The sequence below is a fragment of the Balaenoptera acutorostrata genome, chromosome 11 (assembly GCF_949987535.1).
Source record: "Balaenoptera acutorostrata chromosome 11, mBalAcu1.1, whole genome shotgun sequence".
Classification (NCBI taxonomy): Eukaryota; Metazoa; Chordata; class Mammalia; order Artiodactyla; family Balaenopteridae; genus Balaenoptera; species Balaenoptera acutorostrata.
This window is the reverse complement of record NC_080074.1, coordinates 52784162-52800900: the sequence shown is the minus strand read 5'-3', so window position 1 is coordinate 52800900 and position 16739 is coordinate 52784162. Positions and strand designations below refer to the sequence as shown.

Below are 16739 nucleotides of genomic sequence, written 5' to 3'. Positions count from 1 at the left end.
AGTGCCCAGGAATTTCCCGTCATGCCTCCCGCCGCCCCGTCCGTCGCCCGGAGCCGGGGAGGAAGGGAGGGAGGCTCGGACAGCGGCGGCGGCGGCGGCGGCTCCCTGGCACTTTCATGAGCCCGCGGCGGACCCTCCCGCGCCCCCTCTCGCTCTGCGTCTGCCTCAGCCTCTGCCTGGCCGCGGCCGCGGCCCGGGAAGCCGCTCAGTCGGGTGAGTTTGGGGCTCCCTCCCCGCCCCGCCTCTGCCCTCACGCCCCGACCCTGCCAAGTTGAGGTGTGACCCCGACCTCCGCTCCCCTGAGAGAGCCGGCAGCGCCCCTTTCAGCCTCCTGCGGGGACCCCCCCCCCCTTGGTCTCCTGAGCCGAGGAGGGGCGCGGGCGGTGAGGGGCGGATGGAAGGAGGGCAGGGCTGGTTTCGCCCCCGCCGACGGGAGGCGTCTGGCAGCGTGGCTGACACCTTATCCCGTCCCGGGAGCGAACCTGAGCCCGAGGGAGGCTCTCGACCGACGCGGGCGCCCGAGGGAGGGGCGGCCGGGGCAGGGACGCCGCCCCCAGCTCGGGAGGGCGCGGGGCCCGCGGCGGGGGCCGTCCCGGAGTCCCCTTCCCCGCGCCGGGCGGCCCCGCCGCCGCGGCCGCTCAGATAACGGGCCTGGACGCGTGGGAACGGCCAGCCGGGCCCGCGCCTCCCGCCGCGCGTCGGGGAGGGGAGTGGGGCGCCCGGCGGCTGCGGGGGCAGCGCCGGGAGCGGCGGGCGCGCGGAGACTAAGGGTGCACCCAGAGGCGCACCGCAGCTCGCGCGGGCCCGGTGGGTGTCTAATAGGCCAAAACCGAGCAAACCTCCGAATTTTACAGGTACCAGTTTTGTTTTGTTTTTGAGCGGACAAAAATGCATCCGAGTCTGGTTTGTTAAGTTTCACCCTGGACTATTTACAACTATATGATCGAAAGGTGCCATTCCTGCCTTATTTGGTTTATAAGCTCGTTTGATATAAGCTGTCAAGTGGGGGTAATTTTGCAGTCTTAACAGGATGATTTTTTTTTTTTAAGATTTTTTTTTTTTTTTTTTTTTTTTTTAGAAATTCACGTTCTTTTTATTTATTTATTTATGACTGTGTTGTGTCTTCGTTTCTGTGCGAGGGCTTTCTCTAGTTGCGGCAAGTGGGGACCACTCTTCATCGCGGTGCGCGGGCCTCTCACCATCGCGGCCTCTCACCATCGCGGCCTCTCTTGTTGCGGAGCACAGGCTCCAGACGCGCAGGCTCAGTAGTTGTGGCTCACGGGCCCAGTTGCTCCGTGGCATGTGGGATCTTCCCAGACCAGGGCTCGAACCCGTGTCCCCTGCATTGGCAGGCAGATTCTCAACCACTGCGCCACCAGGGAAGCCCAACAGGATGATTTTTAAAGATAGTTTTCTTTAAATCATGTGGAAAATATCAGTGCGGAATTTTTTTTAACGTAAGATTACTATAAAAAGTAATTATTTCAAAGTACAAATGTAGCGTTTAAGGTAAATGTGAAATTGCACGAACTTCTATATTTGTGATGAGTATCTAGTCATCTCACTTCTTAATTTTATCTGGAATGGAAGAACAGAAAATATAATTCCTCAGAGTTGAGATTTCTTAGGAAATTTTAGTTTGCTTTTGTTTTTGCCACCAATAGAGTAAACTGTCAAAATAAGATATGGCTAACAACTAAGACTTATAAATTAGTTGAAAGCTGACTCTACTAAGCATAGATTATATTCAACACCCTCTGGTCTATCGCTTCATATTTCCAGTTGCAGTGCTGGTGGCAAAATAGATTTTTTAAAAATAGTTTTGTCTGTAAAATAATCTTCAGGATTCATGTAATTTATAAAATTGTCAATTCAGATTGATGGGAGATTTTAAAAATATTTAGTATTTATCGATGTTAATTTAAGTAATAATACCAATTTCATGTTTGCTTCTAATTAATATTGTTTTTCAAGAAGACCTACTTTTTAATGGATTTATATTTTAGGAGTAACTTTAATAGCACTTCTTGGGGAACACAGCAGGTTCTGTCTTCACATTTTATCAGCAGTCTTCTAAAATATACTGTGCTGAACGATAAAGGGTAGATTGTAACTGCCAGAGATTATCTGTTGTTTTTTCTTTTTGCCCTCCCTCAGTGATGTGTTGACTTACCTAATACTTGTGGTCAAGCAGCCCTTGAAGACCCAAATCCATAGTACTATATGGCCCCTTGCCAGAAATTTTGAAAACCAAGTTTATATTTGGACCATTTAAACATTTATTCTTTTAATTTTGGTCCCGGCTGACACATTAGTCTAATTTCTGGTGACTTTTATTAGGGCCCTAGGTAAATGTCTGGATTTTTTTTATATTAAAATAAGCATCTCTCTGCCAGTGAGAATTTTGTCACAGTGCCTAAACTGCCTGTCTGCCAAGGTTCCAAGCATACAACCATGTAGGTTCTGAATCAACACACAGTTTTTTGGCTTTTAAAGGTGCTTGGTCTAATATCTTAACTGAAACATTAACCCATTTGGTCGGAAATCTTTACCCTTTTGCTAAACTTAAGTAACGAGAATATCCAAAAAATATCTCAACAGTAGTTTTCATAGATTTTTCTAATACAATTTTTGTTTTATAATTAAAAATAAAATTTCAACCATTAGAGCAGCTTTAGGAAATAATGCTTTTTGGTTCTGTCATAATCTGGTCACAGTCCTTTTGATTTTTATCTCACCTGTGTTACTATAGTTAGGGATTTGGTTGATAAATTTAGTTTTGATATTTAGCTTCCTTCTCTGTAAAATGATGAAGTTGGACAGAGTCTCCATGTCCCTTCCAACTCTAGGATCCTGTAATATTGTTTTTGTTTATATAATCCTGCAGAGCCACCCACTACATTGGTTCAAACTTCTGATTGTCAGCTCTGACTTGCTATACTTGTTTAACTGCTTTACTTGTAGTCAGATCTGATGGGTGCGGATCCAGCTTTGGGGAGACTGGATCTGTCTCAGGAAAGTCTTGATACCTGGCATATCACACAGGTGCACACACCTGGACAGAGTTCCATGATATTAAGCTTCTGTTACTTTTTTCCCCTTATCTAATAGCAGGAGGTGCTGGTTATGTCATAGGGTAAATAGTTAAGCCAAGCCCTAAGATGGTTTGATATTCAGTTTTGGATTTGGGTCTGGGCTAGGGATACCACTGGAGAGCACCCAAACCTTTGTGTGGTTGGGTGCTAATTACTTGGGGCATTCCAGACGAAATGCCCTATATTCAGTTATGACCTTTTTCTCATGCCTCAGAGGAGACTGAATTGGACCTACCCATCGGGTTTATTCAGAATTAAATCGGCTTTGGGTAGGAGGGTGATCAGGTAGCTATTTAATTCACCAGTTGTTAGCATCTCTGGTTGCTGTACAGTTATCTCAAGGCTTTACCTTGAGTATTCCTATATTTTCTCCTTCCTGGGGATGATGGGTTTTCCCTTTAAAAATGCTCAGCATAATCCTGTATCTCTGTTCACATATTTGTCTGTATAGCATACCAAAGTCATATTTATGGCTTTTAAGGAAATACAAATGAAAAGAAAGTATAGGAAAGGTAGATCAGTAATAAATCAACCAGTTGACCTTATGAAGGATTTTGGTTACTGCCGCATTTAAGCTTCTGTTCCAAGTAACAGAAATGAACTTGAACTAGTTTTAGGAAAAAGAAAGAAAGACAGGGATTTGATGGAAGCCAAATGCACACAGACCTTATTAGGGACCAGGGGCTGGAAAACCTGGAATTTCCTCTGTCTCTAGTCTTTGCATTTCTTTGCTTCATTGTTCTCTCTTTGCTGACCTTTTTTTTTTTCCCCCTTTTTTCCTGTGTTCACAGTTGTATGTGGCTGCTCAGCAGCTCCTGGGTATTTAGGTGTCCCTCAGTTCCAAGCACAGGGAGAGACTAAATCAATGAGCCTTGACCCTGAATTCCTGAGAGAAAGAACCTGATAGACATAGCTTGGGTCACATGGTTGATCTAGATTTTCTCTATGGTCTCTTCTAATTCTAGACTTCTTTGTACTATGCAAAGTGCATAGTACAAAGTGCAAACATTTTCATGGTTTGACTTTGCATTTTTATTTATTTATTTATGGCTGTGCTGGGTGTTCGTTTCTGTGCGAGGGCTTTCTCTAGTTGTGGCAAGTGGGGGCCACTCTTCATCGCTGTGTGCGGGCCTCTCACTATCGTGGCCTCTCTTGTTGCGGAGCACAGGCTCCAGACGCGCAGGCTCAGTAATTGTGGCTCATGGGCCTAGTTGCTCCGCGGCATGTGGGATCTTCCCAGACCAGGGCTCGAACCCGTGTCCCCTGCATTGGCAGGCAGATTCTCAACCACTGCGCCACCAGGGAAGCCCCTGACTTTGCATTTTTCAATTTTATATTATGGGGTTATTAGTTCTTAAAATGTATGTATAATTTTTTCTTGGTTGCAATGTGTGCATAGAAGAGTGTGTCACCTTCAGTGGATCCTAAGATGTAGAGCCGTTCATTCATACTGCTGCAGGAATGCTGAAGAGCCAGGCTCTGGGGAGTAAATTGAGTGTAGCACCACATTCAGGATTCAACGCATCTCAGGATCCAACCGAGCTGTGAAAATCCTGTTTAGTAACAACTGATCCATCCTGCAGATAATCATCTGCATATTTTCAGGAATTAATTGAAGTAAAACAGTTTTAATTCATTAAAACTATGTAAGTGATCATTAGAGACTTTCAAAATAGTAATAGTTTAGGCACCCAGAGTTCATCAGTTGTTTTTTTTTCCTATTTCTCACACTTCTAGCATTTTCCACCTCTACCTTTCCTTTATCTGCTGCCTGGAATACCTTTCTCTCATAACGTGTTGAAGTCCTTATGGCCTCTGTTGCATGGTATTTTGTGAAGCTTTCTGCATCTCTTATAATTTCTCATTTCCTTATGCTTCTAAGACATTTTTACCTCTGTTGGAGCACGGTTTTACCATCTGGCATTATAAAGTCCATATGTGTTCATATCTTCACTGGACTGTAAGTGCTATGAGACCGATGAATCATCTCGAAGAACTCTGGTAGACTGTTAGCATCCATTGTCCCAGGTATAATGCTTTCAACCTTTCAAATATTCTGAAGCATTTATGGCGTCCTGCTTGTCACTACCTTTTACTTTTGACATTGGAGCTCAGTCACACGGCTCTTCTTTGTCGGGGTTCTTGTCTGTTTTCTAGATTTTACAGGCTTTTCCATGAATATGCTAATTTCCTGTGTGAGAATCAACTATATAGAATGATAGGATGTTTTCCTATAAATTGAGATGGCACGGGGAAGGAGAATATAGCAAACTCATGTGGAAGGAAATCAACTTTTGTCGAGTACCCAATATTTACCAGATGAGATTGAGCAGGTGTAGAAAATAATTGGAGCATATATGAGGGGTAATAGTGGGAAAATAAAGTATAAAGGTGGAAAATTAGGTTTGGCCTAGAACATGGAAGGCTTTTAATGCTGGGCTAGGAAATTTGGACTGGGTTAGTAAGCTATGAGATTGAAGTTTTTTTGGTGCTGGAAATGTCATAATCATAGTTGAATTATGGGATATATTATCTAATAATTCAGCAGATGAATTGGGAAAGGAACAATTGGACTAATAAAGAAAAGTTATAAGGGTTTTTGTTAGAGAATGAAGACCTAAACTAGGGTAGTGACAATAGGATTGGAGAAGTATTGCTGAAGCAAATTAGACAGAAACAGTTAATTGGATGTGGGGAAAGAGAGGGATGAATAAAAGGTGATGGTAAGATGTTAAGCCTGGGCGATTAGGAGAAGTGAACTCAGAGCAGGTTTATAGGTGGGGGTAAAAAGTAAGTTGTGTTTTAGATCTATTGCGTTTGAGGCACTGGAAGAATATGCATGTGGAGATGTGTGGTGGAATTAGAAACGTGAGGCTGTAACTTGGAGAGATTGGAGCTGGAGATAAAACGTGTATGAGTAAGGGAGGTTAAAAATAAAGGGGAGAAGAAGAATTTGTCGACTGGAGTAAGAGCAAGGGCACAGGAAAAGTATCATAAAGAAGATATAGTTTGGTCTGGCTTTGAAAGATGCCCAGTCAGTACATGGCATTCTGTCCATGATCTTTCCTTGTTTAGGGGACACCACATTTACTCCCTCCACAGTTAGTGCCTGGGAAATACTGAACAAAGGGTGCTGCAGCCAGAATGACCTTCCTAACCTGCAGAATTGTTGCTACTACTTCTTTGTTTAACCCCCTCCGGTGGCTTCTTAAGATAAGGGACTAACTCCCTTATCTTCATCATCACCAAGCTCCTCTGTGCTCTGGGCCTCCTACAAGTTGTTCAGTTGGCCTTGAACACATGTTCTGCTCCGTCCCCTCCCCGTTCCTCCCTTTACCTTCCCCAAGAATGTGAAGCAGATACGATTCCCACCAGAAGGAGGACTCTTTGGCTTTTTTTTTGGTCCTTTATAGGCAATTTTTATTGCCATGGTCAGGTTCTTATCCATACAATAATTATTGACCATTTCCTAATCTATAATAAAAGAATTTATAATAAATCACATCCCTCCCCCTTTCTTACAGAATGCTTTGTTTCTCTTATCTCTTCAAGTGTCACCTGCAAGGTTCTTGCACTTGAATTGGCCACCCTGGCCACAGTACCCTGACTCTGATGCTTGGCTGTGGTAGCCTGGAGCAGCACTGTGACCTGGCATTTGTACAATCGGGTTGCCGAGCTGTGTGCTGATTTGGAAACAGCGAGACAATTTCTTGTACCCGACTTTCTGAAGGAAAGTGGAGGGAATTTATTGGGTTGGCCAAAAGGTTCATTTGTTTTTTTCTGTAAGATGGCTCTAGTAGCACTTAGTTGTCTTCAACTTCATTCGAAACAATTTTGTTAGATTGTATGTGACAGCTGTCATTATCAACGTGCATTTTAAAAAAGACATCAAAATTGGTGAATTTTTTTGTGTAGCCATTTTAATATTGAAAATGGAAAAAAAAGCAACATTTTTGGCATATTATGGTTTATTATTTCAGGAAAGGTAAAAACGCAACTGAAACGCAAAAAAAGATTTGTGCAGTGTATGGAGAAGGTGCTGTGACTGATGGAACGCATCAAAAGTGGTTTGCAAAGTTTTGTGCTGGAGATTTCTCTCTGGACGATACTCCACGGTCAGGTAGACCAGCTGAAGTTGATAGCGATCAAATCGAAACAATAAGTGAGAACAATCAATGTTGTACCATGCAAGAGATAGCTGACATACTCAAAATATCCAAATCAAGCACTGAAAATCATTTGCACCAGCTTTGTTATGTTAATCGCTTTAATGTTTGGGTTCCACATAAGTTAAGTGAAAAAAACCTTCTTTACCGTATTTTCACATGATTCTTCACTTAAACATAATGAAAATGTTCCTTTTTTAAAACAAATTGTGACAGGAGTTGAAAAGTGGATACTGTACAATAATGTGGAATGGAAGAGATCGTGGGGCAGGCGAAATGAACCACCACCAACCACACCAAGGGCCAGTCTTCATCCAAAGAAGATGATATTGTGTATATGGTGGGATTGGAAGGGAGTCCTCTATTATGAGCTCCTTCCAGAAAACCAAACGATTAATTCCAACAAGTACTGCTCCTAGTTAGACCAACTGAAAGCAGCACTCAACGAAAAGCGGCCAGAATTAGTCAACAGAAAATGCATAATCTTCCATCAGGATAACACAAGACCGCATGTTTCTTTGATGACTAGGCAAAAACTGTTACAGCTTGGCTGGGAAGTTCTGACTCATCCGCCTATTCACCAGACATTGCACCTTCGGATTTCCATTTATTTCGGTCTTTACAAAATTCTCTTAATGGAAAAATTTCAATTCCCTGGAATACTGTAAAAGGCACCTGGAACAGTTCTTTACTCAAAAAGATAAAAAATTTTAGGAAGATGGAATTACGAAGTTGCCTGAAAAATGGCAGAAGGTAGTGGAACAAAAGGATGAATACGTTGTTCAATAAAGTTCTTGGTGAAAATGAAAAATGAGGCTTTTATTTTTACTTAAAAACCAAAGGCACTTTTTGGTCAACCCAATACTTCATTGAGAGGACTTACTTGCACCGACTGTAAATAAAGGTTTGTAAATTATGGAGATGACTGCAGGTGAAATAGAGAAACAGTGCTGGTAGAGGAAATGTGTTCTCAGGGCCTAGCTTCCTGACCAACGGTCTATCCTGATTCTAAGTTTCTAAAAATAGTACATTGTTCCTAATGCTCGTCTAAAGTGACATTTTTATGTTCAATATACAGAATTAAGAGTAATTTCTAACTCATTTTAAAAAAGGGGGCCCTCCCATGTGCTAGTAGTTGTGCTTTTAGTAGCTGTTGACTGAGAAAATACTAGCAAAAATCCACTGTAAAAATTTGAGTTTTTTTTTTTTTTAAATATAAAAGCATTATCATATGTTTGGAAAGTATACATATGTGGTAATTATGACTCACAGAGTCTATAGACAACACTTGATTTCTTGCTTTGTGGATCCTCTCAGAGAGGTTCTGGTCTCAACATTCAGCGACTCCTTGTCGTCTCCCTTTAGAGCGTGGGGGAGACTTTTGTTTGAAAATTTGAGCTGTAGCTGAACTTTTGCAATGACAGGAAAACTCCTTCTCAACATCTTCTTTCAACAGCAATTGCCTGTTTTATGCCAGGCAATGTACTTTATGCTAAGGCCTGGCTATTATGTAGTCTCAGGGATTAGTACATGAACACTTTTAAAAAATTATATTTTCAGTTATATAAGCATCATTTTTAGGGCTATCGTGCTATTATAAAGATGAAAATTAGTAGATGATTTGCATGCAAGTACATATCTTCTGCAGTCTCTGTTATGGCCATGGAATAACTATCTTCTATTACTATAAATTACACGGTGAATTTTTATGGTTTGTTGGGTCAGTTATTTTATTTAAAGACAAAAACGAAAATCCAAACAAAACAAAACCAGCCAGTCCTTCAGCACCTATGTTAAGGCAACATTGAAAATAAGCCCATGCTGCATGTTAGAGTCTTAACAAATATCAGGACAGCCCTTGTATAAATCCTAGAGCCCTGAATTTTACATTATTCTTTCATTTCTCTTGCTTCTATTGTGTTTGGTTGTCAGAGAGAGAATCTGGGCTTGGTTGTGGTTGGGAGAGATCTATAGTGACTATTGTAGGTGGGTACTTCTTTCATCTTAGATTAGTAGTGTGAAGTAAGGAAAGGTAGGGCCATGTCTCCCAGTACACAGTACAAGAGAATAGATAGGACAATGGGTGAGGGGCCACAAGTGGTCTTGGAGCTCTGGGCTGACAGTTATTAAGCGTGAAAAAGAAAAAGTGCATGCGTTGTTGTCCTTGTTCCTGATTTCTTGTGTATGAATATGCCTTCTAGTCAGATCACCCTAAGGGGCCGGGAAGAGGATGGGTTGAAGGCAGAGGGTGTTTACTTATGTGCAGAATCAGTTGAAAAATTGCAGACTCATTAGCATATCTGCATTCTTGTGTATATGTTCATGTCACAAGGGAGTCAGCATAGTTACTGGATAGCGACTTGGAAGACTGGGTTTCCTAGTCCTGCTCTTGCCTAAGGCATTTTAACTCCCTGTGCCTCAGTTCTCACATCTGCAAATTGATCGAATTCAGATGGGCAATACCTGATGTTGCTTTTGCATTCTATAATTCTGTAGAATGATTCTATAATTCTATAGAATGATTCTATAATTGTATAGAATGATTCTGTAATCTCTGGGTTGTCTAAAAGTCTTCAAGTACCTTTCATAATTTTTAATGGAAGTGACATGATTAATAAATTATGCAAAATTGTGTTCTCTTGTTATGTTTGGTTCAAGCTGTCTATTTTGTGGAACTAAATATAAAGGAAGATCCTATATTTGAACCTTGTAGCCTAGTGTAATTTGATCCATAAGCAAAGTTACATAACCCTTTTAAAGATTTAGTATTGATTTAGAGGATAGGTTACAGTGTATTAGAAGCATCATATTAGCTATCCCATCTAAAGTAATGGCATTAAGCGGGAGAAATTATGTTGGTTGTTCTAAATGTACAGCTAAGAATTGCTTATTTAGGCTTAGTGATATATCTCAGATGGGAAAAGTCCTCTTTTATCAGGGTACACTGCCAGTGGAATTTGCCTTTGACCATCCTAGAAATATATTTAACTCTTAAAACTAGTTAATTTGGTCTTATCATTAAAGAAGAAAATCTCTTCGCTTGAGCTTTAAAGAAAAAAAAACTTTACTAATTTGAAAGGTTAAAAAAAATTTTCTCTTGCCTTTAAAATGTATTAGTAAGTTTTCCCCTTTTTATTATAAAATATTACACACACACAAAAAGAATACATAATGCCTATACAAGGTATAAAGAATAATTTCCAAAAGTCTGGGTACCCCCACTCAGCTTCAGGAATGGAATGTTGAAGCTGTGACCTTCACCAGTCCTATCTTCCCTTTACTTAGCCACAGTCATGCATTTTGTGATTATCACTTAACACAAATGATAACTGATAAGTTCTTGCTTTCTTTATAGGTTTACCATAGATGTAGCCCTACATATTTTATTGTTTAGTTTTGCATGTTTTGGAATGCTGCATAAATGATATTATCTGCTGTATAACTTCCATAACTTGCTTTTTTCCCCCATGACATTATATTTGTGTTATCCATATTGGTGTATATAACTCAATTTTTTTAGAGATTAGCATTTCTTTTATTATCTATATGTTTTTCTACTTTTTACTTATTTCTGCTCCTTGCGCATTTATCTATTAGGGTTCTTGTATTTTCCAGTGGATCAAATCTTTGTATTTTCTCCCATTGGTTTTATGCTTCATTATCCATATATCAAATAATAATAATAATGATAATGATAATAAATAGCAAATACAAACAAATGTTACTATGTGCCAGGCACTAGTTTAAGTATTTACTGTTTACATATATTAACTCATTTAATGCTCGTGGCAGCTTTATCAAGGAGGTACAATATTATTATGATAGTTCATATATTAAGATTAGTGCCTGAGGCACTGAGGCATTCCATCATTTGAATCCAGGCAGTCTGGCTCCAGAGTCCGTGCTCTTCATCATTACACTATTCTGACTCACTCCTGATATAGTCATTTCTTTTGATTACATTTTTTCCCATTTAACTTTTTAAGGTGTTAAAATGTTTCTGTGACATTTGAAAAAGAATGACCATAGTGTGATGTTCAGATTGGTTCTCCTGTACAATACCAGTTGCTTAAAGTCATGCCAGTTTAATTTGTGTCATCCTTAGACCATGACTTTTTTATACAGGTGTGGTTTTTTCCCCCCATTTTCTGGGATTTTTTATTGCTTTTTTTTTTCTTTTTTCTAATTAGAAGAAAAAAATTATGCCTTCTTCATTATCCTTCTAAAATCTTTCAGTTTTTTACTTTTGGTGTGTGGTTTGGAATTGATTCCATTGATTCCCTGTGCTAATTTGGGCCAGTTTCTTCATATTTAGACAATGACATCCTCTTTTAAAAAATATGTGAGTGACCTTATATGAATCACTTAATCTTCCTGAGCCTTGGATTTCCCAAGTAAGCTGTTTTGTTAAGTATGATTATTTTAGTAATCAGACATATGTGACTGCTAATCAGAACTTCCTGTGTGTGTGATATAACCAAGTGTGAAATAACCAAGAGAGATCATGAAGGAAAATAATTAAAGGGAAGTTCTTGATAGTGATTAGAAATTGCTGATTTTCCCCAACCTCTTAAATTACAGAGCAAAAAACTTTGGCATAGAGAGAGAAAATCCCTTTGTATCCTTACTTTTTTGGTATAGCTGTAATTTTTTCCTAAATTGATTCATTTCCTAATTAATTAATTTTTCTCTTACATTCAGTTACTTCACAATTTTTTAAGGTTTTCCTAAACTCTTGGATAATCTCCTAATATCCCTCATTTAAATATGCTCAAATTTCTTCATCTTAAAAAACAAAAAGCCTACTCAGCCTGTCATCCTCTGTGACAAAGTTGTTTTACAAGTTGTTCACATCCTTGCTGTCACTCTTTTTCTGTCATCCATCCAAAAATATGTATTGAGTTAGATATATGATCTTAGGCAAATTAATTAAATCATCTGTGCCTCAGTTTCTTCACTTGCAGAATGGGGACAGTAGCGTTCCTACCACATGGACTGCTGTAATCGTTAGATGAGATAGCATATGTGAGTCACTTAGCACAGAGCCTTCCACAGAGTTAATTCACGGTAAACGTGAGCCAGCAACTTCATCCTCACCATCCTAGTCTCATCATTATCATTGTCGTTCTGGAACAACACTCTCCTTGACCTCTGCCTTCTTTGGCCCCTGCTCCTTCTTCATCTTCTTTACTAGTTCTTTCTCTTCTAGCTCACCTCCAAATGTGGAGGTTCCTCAGGGCACTGACATTTTCTTTTCTCATTTTACACATTTTCTTAGGCAATCTTATTTACTCCATGGCTTCAGTTCCATTTGATAAATTAACTCCCCCCAAATTTACCGACAACCTAGTTCTGTACCTAAGCTACAGTCCTGTATATCCACTTTCTTCTATAGCATCTCCATTTGGTTGCTTGTGTGCACCTTCAACATGTTCAAAACTAATTATTATTATTATTATTATTATTATTTTGCCCAAGCTTAAATCTCCCACCTTGTTCCCTAGCTTAGTAAATGGTATATGCTAAGTGCCCAGTTCCTTGAGCCAGAACTGGAATCCTCTTAATTTTTTTTCCCTATCTCACGCCCTGTATGAATCGTTTGCCTAGATTTCTACAGTAGCTTCCCAATTAGTCTCACTACCTCTGTTCTGATGCCACCCACATCCATTTTCCACCTTTTAGTCATGGCAGTCTTTTAAATTCAAAGATCTGATCATGTTACTCTCCTTCGATTACTTCTCTTTCTTTTTAGGATGAAGTTCCAAATTCTTATAATAGCTTCAAGATTTGCTTCTGCCTACCTCGTCAGCCTCGTCATCTCCCCCATCTGTTCCTCACTTACACCTTCCAGCCACCCTGCTCTTCTTTCATAACCCTCAGTGGGTTACACACACTCTTATCTCAGGGCTACTGCTCATCTTTTTCTTTGTCTGGTACACTTCTTTCCTCATTCTTAATCTGAGCAACACAGTCTTATCCTTTATTCTTAGTTTAAATATTACTACCTGCAGGAAGGCTTTCTTATGCCTCCCAAACTAGACTACTTCCCTCTGTTATATAGGATCTTTATTCCCTTTCTGCTTCTCCGTGATCCTTATTGTACTAGCTAATAATTCGTTCTTACACATATGTAAGCTTCATGGTGGCAGGGACCGTGGCATCTTATTTCTCACTTTGTTCCCAGCATCTGTTTGTTAAATAGAGTAAGAGATGAATGCAGCGTGGGCTTGCCCAGTTTGGGGAGTGAGAGGCTTCTAGCTGAGTTTGGTGTGTTTTTCTTAATCTTTCAAGGTGATAAAAGGGGAGAAGAGAAAAGTTTAGGTTTACCATAGTTTAACTTTCAGGCTTCAGGGGCCTCAGGTAGAGAGGAGGGAAGCAGCATCAGAACTGGAGGTGGCTCTAGCAAGAAGTATTGCCTTAGGGTTGAAGTTTCTTTTCTCTAATTAGGGTGACATCAGAAATTCTAGGCAATGCCCCGAGTATTTCCCAGTTTTGACTGTCTTTTTCAAAACTCAGCCTTGACAGTGCTTCCCAAATCCTTGGCACGCTAGGTTTGAGCATCGCCACAGTACCCCTGCTTAGTGTGGCTTTCAGTGTCAGAAGTGCTTGCTGCAGTGACCTATGGGATCTAGACATACCCTGTGCCGGTTATCAAGCTCTCCATACCTTTGACCTACCTGTTCTCTGGACTTGGCTCCTCCTATTTAGAATCCTGGATTCTCTTTCACTAACTTGCAGGAACAGTGTTTGCACATGGATGAGTTGGGAGTTGGCCTTTTCTTCAGTACATCCTCTGTACTTTATCTTGCACAAGTTTATCCTATTTTAGTTCCCAGGGCTGATATATATAGATTTCCTCTATTTTTATATTCTATTTACCATGTCAGTGGGAACTGGTAGGAATCTGATTAAGGGAGAACATGAGTGAGTTCTCTCTTAAAAGATATTTATTCCTGTTGCCACTTTTGTCTTTGTGTGTGTATGTGTGCACTTGCACGTGCACATGTATGTGTGCATGTATGCAGTCTCTCTTTTTCTTTCTGCTTCTTTTCTTTTTTGATCCCATTATTCCATTTATTTGTTTTGTAACTATATGAGAGTCATTTTTCAGTAGGTGCATTTAAATCATTTATATTTTATGTTATCAGGGACATATATATTTTTAAATTTATTTTTAAATTTTTGGCTGTGTTGGGTCTTTGTTGCTGCGCACGGGCTTTCTCTAGTTGCGGCGAGCGGGGGCTGCTCTTCATTGCGGTGCGAGGGCTTCTCATTGCGGTGGCTTCTCTTGTTGCAGAGCACGGTCTCTAGGCGCGCGGGCTTCAGTAGTTGTGGCATGCGGGCTCAGTAGTTGTGGCGCACGGGCTTAGTTGCTCCGCGGCATGTGGGATCGTCCCAGACCAGGGATCGAACCCATGTCCCCAGCATTGGCAGGCAGATTCTTAACCACTGCGCAACCAGGGAAGTCCCGACCATGGACATATTTGATGACACTCTTTGTCCTGCTGTTTTATCCCTTTTTTATGATCTTTTCCCCTTGGTTTTCAATCTTTGGCATATGGTTTCCATGTTTTATTTGCTTTTATCTTTCATAGGGAGTGAAACAGTGACATCATATTTTAGGTTCCACGGCCTTGAACAAGTGTTTAAAAATATCATTAAGCCTGAACTAATCTAGTCATCAAATTAAAAAAAGTAAGATTCAACAGCGTTTCGCCCTTCTTTGCAGGATGAATTTTGGATTCTTTTCTTTTCTTTTTTTTCCCCACTCTGCTTTTGTTAACTAAAGTGGGACCTGTAGATCTACATGATTGTTGCTGAATTGTTATTTTTATATTATATGTTCACTCTTTTAAGGATTGTTTTTATCTTTTTCATTTTCATTTAATTATGTAATAACATCTACTGCATTCAGCGATTATGACCATACCTTTGATACCTTAACTTCATCATTCTTAAGGATATTTTGATTCATTTGCCATTTGGCTAGAGTCTATCCAAGAGTTGATGTCTTTCCTGAGCTCTCCCGTTACCTGAGGGAAATACAGAATGTTGTATAGCGTGTTACCTTTCCCTTGCAAAACAACATTTAATTGAATCCAAAAAAGCATAATTAGGAGGCTAGAAAATGCTTATAGAATAATCTGAATGCAAATAGTACTGTAATTATAGAATATAAAATGTTGCTAGCATTCCCTATGGAAGAAGTACCTGAGAACAATGGAAGTTACCGACACTCAGATGACAAATCAAAGGCATTGGTGGTTCAGTGGTAGAATTCTTGCCTCCCAGATGACAAATCAATATCAGTTACAAGGTTACTGCTACAATATCAGTTACAAGGTTACTCTAATGTTCTAGATAATTCTCAGGGTCATGATGCAAAATTAGTTATAAGTCCTAGAATAGTTTTATCTTTGAGTAAGAGTGAATGATATTGGCAGTTTTAATTGAATTACAACAGTATTTTATAACTGCTATTGATATGTTCAAATTAGAGTTGACCAAAGGTTACTTTGTCAGATTCCTGTTTTATTAGTACATTTGCCTCATGCATGCATAAAGTTATATCACTCTATATAATTGACTGAAACAGTTGATTGCAAAACTTGAAATTGTTCCTTTTTGCCAAAGATAATGATTTTTTGACAATCACTAAAACATAATTACTGAAATAGAAAAATTAATCTTAAATTAATCTTACCTGAGTTGTCTGTTATACAGTCACCTCATTCTTACCCTGCCCAAAATGGAACTAATTAAACCCTCCAACCCAGACACACACACATGCACACACACGAACGCATGCACACTCATGCAAACATGCACACATGCATACACACTCTCTCTCTCATTCTCTGTCTGTATCTCTCCATGGTATCTCAGACCGCCTCTTGCTTTTCTTTCTCAGTAAGGGAAGTAAAATTCACTGAGTAGCCTGCTAGTTATCTCACTTAATCCTTCCAAAACTTAGTGAAATAAGTGTTATGGTCTACATTATGCAGGTTAGGAATCAGAGACAAGAAACTAATTTGCTCAGGATTTATCAGCTGGTTAAGTGATAGAGTCAGAAGTTAAACCCAGTTCTGACTCTTTCCTGTATACTGCACTTCCTGGGTATAGGATAGGACTCTAGTCCTGGGCGAACTAGGACATTATGAACAGAGATGGGGGAAAACAGAGGAAGTGACATTTGAGTTCAGTTCTATGAAAGCATTTACTGAGCCTTTATTTTACAGAAGTGAATACCTCTGGCTGCTCTCAAGGAGTTTTTAGGAGAGGCATATCTATCTATCTATCTATCTATCTATCTATCTATCTATATCTAAAATTCTAACGTGCAGTAATAGATAAATAATAGAGGTACTGAAGTAGGATGTAGTATAGTGGTAGAATTGATTCATTTTCTAATGGAAGGGTTGGGGAGAAGGGTGAGAAGAATAGCTGTGAAAAAAAGTTTCCCAGAGGAGATGATATC

General features: G+C 39.9%; 1 protein-coding gene across 2 annotated transcripts in view; it reads left to right on the top strand.

Annotated features, from left to right (window-relative positions):
• Nucleotides 1-72: 72 nt before the first annotated feature.
• MSRB3 (methionine sulfoxide reductase B3) overlaps nucleotides 73-16739 on the top strand; it is a 160976-nt gene continuing 144309 nt past the window's right edge. Inside the window, exon 1 of one of the 2 annotated variants that reach the window (XM_007179754.3) lies at nucleotides 73-213. The gene's annotated coding sequence lies outside the window, so the exon portion shown is untranslated. Of the gene's footprint in view, nucleotides 214-722; nucleotides 855-16739 lie in introns of those variants that run through there. The other variant, XM_007179755.2, reaches the window with a different exon arrangement.